The sequence below is a fragment of the Canis aureus genome, chromosome 25 (assembly GCF_053574225.1).
Source record: "Canis aureus isolate CA01 chromosome 25, VMU_Caureus_v.1.0, whole genome shotgun sequence".
NCBI lineage: Eukaryota > Metazoa > Chordata > Mammalia > Carnivora > Canidae > Canis > Canis aureus.
Window position 1 is genome coordinate 41,847,193 of NC_135635.1, and position 6,055 is coordinate 41,853,247.

Below are 6,055 nucleotides of genomic sequence, written 5' to 3' on the forward strand. Positions count from 1 at the left end.
AGAGCCCTAGGAGAGGGCTGGGGGTCCAGGAAGAAGACTCGGGTAAGCCTCCCAGTTTGTGCTGCACCCACTAGGAGCATTAGTTGCTGGGAAGAATCTAAATGTATAGTGTGTTGTTGTTGAAATGTTTTCTTCTGACAGTCCGCTGTGCATTTTCTCTCATGGTGCTCATATTCCCCAAACTGGAAAGTGAAATCGTTTGCAGACTCCCAAGGGAAGCTGGAGCCCCGGATTCATTTTTCCCTAGAGAAAGCATGTTCCCTGGAAATTAGAGAAGGTAATTGGAGAGGCCTAGGGAAGAAAGGGACCTGCAAGGGTCATTGGGTCCATCCTCTAGCCTCCAGGCAGGAGTGAGACTAACCCGTTCCAGATGGCAGTTGTCCCTGTCTGCTGGAGACCGCCAGCAGAGACCCTCGCAGCCTGATTCAGCAACTCATTCCAGAGGAGGGCCCAGCGAGAACTTGCGTCTCCTCTTGGCCTCATCACTGGCCCACTGTGGGTCCTGAACGAGCCATTAGTCTTGGGCCCCGGTTTTCCAATCTACAAAATGAGAGGTTGTTACTCTCTGGCTGTTCTGGGATTAAATCCTAATACAAAATGGAAACAAGCTCTGTGCCCAGGAAAGGGGCCTGTATGTAAAAGGCCTGACAGCGTTCCATTGTCAGCTCTTTGATGAAGTTTAAAAAATCTTCTAGAGCTGGTCAGAATAAGTAGTGTGTCCTCACTCTTCCCTCTTTCCTTATACAATGCAAGGAGAGGTGGCCAATTTTTTTCCCCAAGAGAAAAAAAAAATTCCCACGGGTTCTACTAAAGTCATGTACCGGTGTCATTCGCCCAGAACAGATGGAGGCCGTGGCCGTGATGAAACACCCAGAGGCATTGCTGTTAGGGCAGCGACGTTCAAGCAGAGCTCAGGACCAGGAGTCTGAGCAAGGGCTGTCGCCCGCGCGGAGTCTGCAGAGCGGAGGGAGACGACCAGGGACGGAGGCCCAGGGAGCCTCAAAACCACAGCAGTGAAGGGGTGAGAGAGGAGTAGAGCCAGAGCTGGGTTTTTTGTTGTTGTTGTGCTGGTTATCGGATTTTTATTACTATTTTTTTAATTGAGGTATAGTGCACACACTACATGGCGTTAGTTTCGGGTGTAGGACATCATGATTGGGCAAGTCTCTACCGTGTTCTACGCTCACAAGCATGGCCTTATCTGTCACCAGAGGCGCTCTCGCAGTACCACCGACAATGAACCAGAGCGGTTTTAATTTACTGAGTCCCTTGCCCAGTACCAGGCCCTGTGGGGTGGGTGGTAAAAAAAGATGGGCTGGCTCTCAGGAACCTTAGAGATTAATGGGGAAGAGGGACATCCCACTGCCTGGACGGTTGCAAAGGAGAAGCAGGAGGCAACAAGAGCTGCTAAAGAGGCAACATGGCTGCCTGGCCTCTCCCAAGTCCTCAGTGACTGTTTTTTTAAAACAATTTTATTTATTCACGAGAGACAGAGAGAGAGAACGGCAGAGCAGGGTCCTCGTGGGGAACCTCCCAGGACTCTGGTCTCACCCCCTGAGCCAAAGGCAGACGCTCAACCACTGAGCCACCCAAGCATCCTGGAAGCCAGTTATTTTATTTTTTTTTAATTTTTATTTATTTATCCATGACAGACACAGAGAGAAAGGGGCAGAGACACAGGCAGAAGAAGATGCTCCTTATTAGGAGCCCAATGTGGGACTTGACCTGGGATCAAGACCTGAGCCAAAGGGAGATGCTCAACCTCTGAGCCACCCAGGCGCCCCTGGAAGCCAGTTATTAAAGCAGGGTTAGTGCGACCTTTATGGGCCGTGTCTTGCACTTGGCCTTTGGCCCTAATCATTCTTGGGCTCCTGTCAATCTCTACAGTTCTTCAACTCTGGTATCTTTTGAATTCTTTTTTTTTTTTTTGAAGTGAAATTCACAAAGCAAAATGAAACCATTTTCAAGTGAAAATTCAGGCATTTGGGACATTCCTGCTATTGTGCAACCACCACCTCTATCTACCTCCAAAACATTTCATCCCCACCCCCAAAGAAAACCCCATACCACTAAGCAGCGATCCCCTATTCCTCCCTGGCTCCAGCCCCTGACAACCACCAATCTGCCCTCTGTTTCTATGGAGTTGCCTATGCTGGATACTCCACACACATGGAGTCATACAATATGTGACCTTTTGTGTCTGGCTTCTTTCAATCAGCATAATGTTTTTGAGACTCATGCACGTTGTAGCATGTATCAATACTTCATTCTTTTTTATGGCTGAATAATAACTCTGGTATTTTAATAAAGGTTAGCAAACGGATATTCTGGAGAGTACTGGATTCAATCAGGAGGAAACTGACTCTTCCAAGTAGCAGCTAATTACTCTGCACCTCAGTTTTCTCTTCTGCAAATTAAATGGTAACCCCTGGCACCTTGCAGAATGACTGGGAGCTAACAGGTGACATACTTATAAATAATAATTTATTTTTCAATATACTATTTAAAAATTTTTTTTCAAATATATATTTTTTTTCAAATATACTATTTAAAAATTTTTTTAAAGATTTATTTATTTATTTGAAAGAGAGAGAGAGAGAGCATGAGTGGGAGGGGCAGAAGGAGAGAATCTCAAGGAGACTCCCTGCCAAGTGTGGAGATTGAAGTGGGCCTCGATCCCAGGACCCCGAGATCATGACTCAAGTGGGAACCAAGAGTTGGATGCTCAACCGACTGTGCCACTCAGATGCCCCAACTATTTAAAACTTCTAATAATAATGATTAATTAATATCTCATGGGTACATCTTTTTTTTTTTTTTTTTTTGGTACATCTTATCTCTTCAACTACCTGCTAAGTTCTTTGGGGAGAATGTCTGTGTTATGCCCATTTCTACCCTTAGAATTATGCCTATCACTTATTAGCTATTCAACAAATCTCTCTCAGGTAGATGACTACTTGAATAAATGAGTGGATGCGTGGATCAAGTGCCAGTTGACCTGTGAGGGAAACTGCTTCCTTCCAGGTCACTTGATCCCTATTCTCTGAATGAATGAATGAATGAATGAATGGGGAGGAAGCATTCTCAACTGGCCTGGGAATTACCAGACTCTACCTTTCCTCTCTTTAGCTGTGCAACACTGGTCCTAGCCTAGCCTAATAGCCCAAAGGGGAAGGCTGGTGAAAATATCCATGGCACCAAGGGAATGGAGACTTTCAGTCTGAAAACAATGTCCTAGGCAAAGAAGTTGGGATTCTGAGACCCTCTGCTCCAGCAGAGTCCACCTCGACTATTCTAGTTCTAAAGAGGATCGGTGTGGATGAGAACTGTAGGTGCAAGCTCAGACACCTCATTTAGGAAATAATGCAACCTAACCCAACCTCCGGGGTTGGCTAGGAATAAGGAGGCATGTGGAGGAACAACCCTTGTCATCTAAAAATGCACTATCCCCTCCCTTGAGTTATGAGATAAACCAGGGGGAGAAATGTTATTCTGATGCAAAAAAATACTCATTAACTGGTCTCTTAAGATTAGTTCACCCTTAAGTATTCCTTTTTTTTTTTTTCTTCCAAATATTCCTCCTATAGGGGCACCTGGATGCCTCAGGTTAAGCATCTGCCTTCTGCTCAGGTCATGATCTCGGGGTCCTGGGATCAAGCCCATATCAGGTTCCCTGCTTGGCAGGAGGTCTGCTTTTCCCTCTCCCTTTTCCACTCCCCCTGCTTGTGCTCTCTCTCTCTCTGTCAAATGAATGAATAAAATCTTTGAAAAAAACTCCCAAAACACAAATATTCCTTCTTAATCCAAGTGTATCTTCACAAAATAAAATTGCAAACCTTGCAACAGATAACAAATCTGCTCAGGTGGCCCAAAGTGGTGTCAGAGGACGATGCAGATCACAGGTGGAGCCTACTAGGGAGTACCTGGCTGAAGTGGCTGGTGAATGGGTGCAGAGAGGCCTGCAAAGAGGGTGTTGGGCCTCCAGAGAGAAAGCTTTTCATATCAAAGGGTTAAGGAACGTAACTGTTGAAGGACTCTGTACAATTACACTTTGAAAGGCAAAAATTGGGAACGCCTGGGTGGCTCGATGGTTGAGCGTCTGCCTTCAGCTCAGGGCATGATCCTGGGGTCCTGGGATCCAGTTCCACATCGGGCTCCCATCAAGGAGCTTGCTTCTCCCTCTGCCTATGTCTCTGCCCCTCTCTCTCTGTGTCTTTCATGAATAAATAAAATCTTTTTAAAAAAAAAAAGAAAGGCAAAAATTAATTGAACAAAGTCACTATAAAATTGGGCAAGAAAAGTCCTGCCCACACAAATCAATCTTTTTAATGATTTATGCTACGATTTTGCATACAGTAGCAATTCTAACCCACAGTTTATTTTCTTCAGCGCCTATGTTCATAAGCTGTCGCATAACTTTTCATGTTTTTTTCACTATTTCCTATAAAATCTCAGGATTTAATTTTTGTGGCCTTTCTGGTTCTAATCCTGCTTTGCAACAAGGCGCTCCCATATTTTATTTAATGATGGGGACTGTTAGAACTCTGCCTTCCTGGAATTGACTCGAGTGGCCCCACGTTAGGGATAAAGAGACCTGAATTGTATTTGGGTTCTGCTTTCAATTTACCAGGCAACGGTGCCAAAGCTGGCTGTCCAACATCTTTGCGCCCCAGTTTCCATGTCTGCCAAAATTAAGATAACAATCTCTGCCTTCCTTGTACTCTGCAGGGATCTTGGTGGGACAATACGATGCTCCTTAGGTAGTAAGTAAATGGTGGTCTTTGGGGAGAGGATGATGCCACATCCTCATCAACGCTACAGGAACAGAAAACCCCAAACGAGAGATGCCCTAAACATGGTTTCTATTTAGTTTTGGTGTCATTATAATAAATGAACCTTAAGATTTCTTTCAGCACTGAAATTCTAGGACATGTGTCTTCACAGCAGATTTATCTTCCTAATTACAGTTTACTCAGGGCAGCTTTATAATTCCATTTCCTCAGCACACTCCCACTGGCGGAGTGGGGAGGAAGCCCAGGAGCCTGTTGCACTGGGGCTGTTATGAATGATTTACATGCTGACTTTCAAGGGCTCAGGGGACGATCAAGGAAGTATTGCCATGACTCTGTCATTCACTTTGCCCCATAACATGCTGCGAGGGCAGAGATGCTGGGCTTGGTTCCCTGTGGGACAGATTGGGAAATTGAGGCAGTGGCAGCCTCCGAAATTGGTGAAGCCACTCACTCGCCTCCGGCTTAAATCTGCGTCTCTGGATCTCCAGCTTTCCCATCTAGTGCTGTTGCCTCCTTTGCAAGATTGAAGGAAAAGAAACTGAAACCAGCCAGGGCCCTGACCACTGACCCGCAGCATTTTGGCACCGCGCTGGAAGCCGGAGAGGCAGCCGGGGCGAGGGGGCACGGGCCGCGGGGGGGTCACCCGGGGCCTTGGGCAGCGTCTCCAGAGCTGGGAGCTGAACTCCACCCCAACCGCGGGGTGCCAAGCCCTTTTCTCTTAATTGTTGTAGCTTTACGAGCATTGGGAAGAAAATGTCATCCAGCTGGTTTGGATTTCTCAGCACATAAGGGATCCAAAGAGTGTTTTGTAAGTTCTCTTGGATGACCAACCATTCTGAGTTTCTGCGAGGAATCAACTGAGGCCCTTTGCATTGGGTGAAGGAAGTTGCATTTTACCGGCTGTCCCAGGGTGGCGGTGGAAGGCTGCCTGGAGGAAGTGGAGAAAGGGGCAGAACGAAGATGGAGCTTGCCGGCAGAGCAAGGATGGAGCCCTTTGCTAATCACACTCCCGGCTGGGCGCTCCCCTTATGGCAAGAATCGCAGACCAAAGGCAGCCGCGGTGACTCAGCGGTTTAGCGCCGCCTGCAGCCTGGGGCGTGATCTTGGAGACCCGGGATCGAGTCCCACGTCGGGCTCCCTGCATGGAGCCTGCTTCTCCCTCTGCCTGTGTCTCTGCCTCTCTCTCTCTCTCTCTCTCTCTGTCTCTCATGAATAAATAAGTAAAATCTTAAAAAAAAAAAAGTCTATAAAAAAAAAAAAGG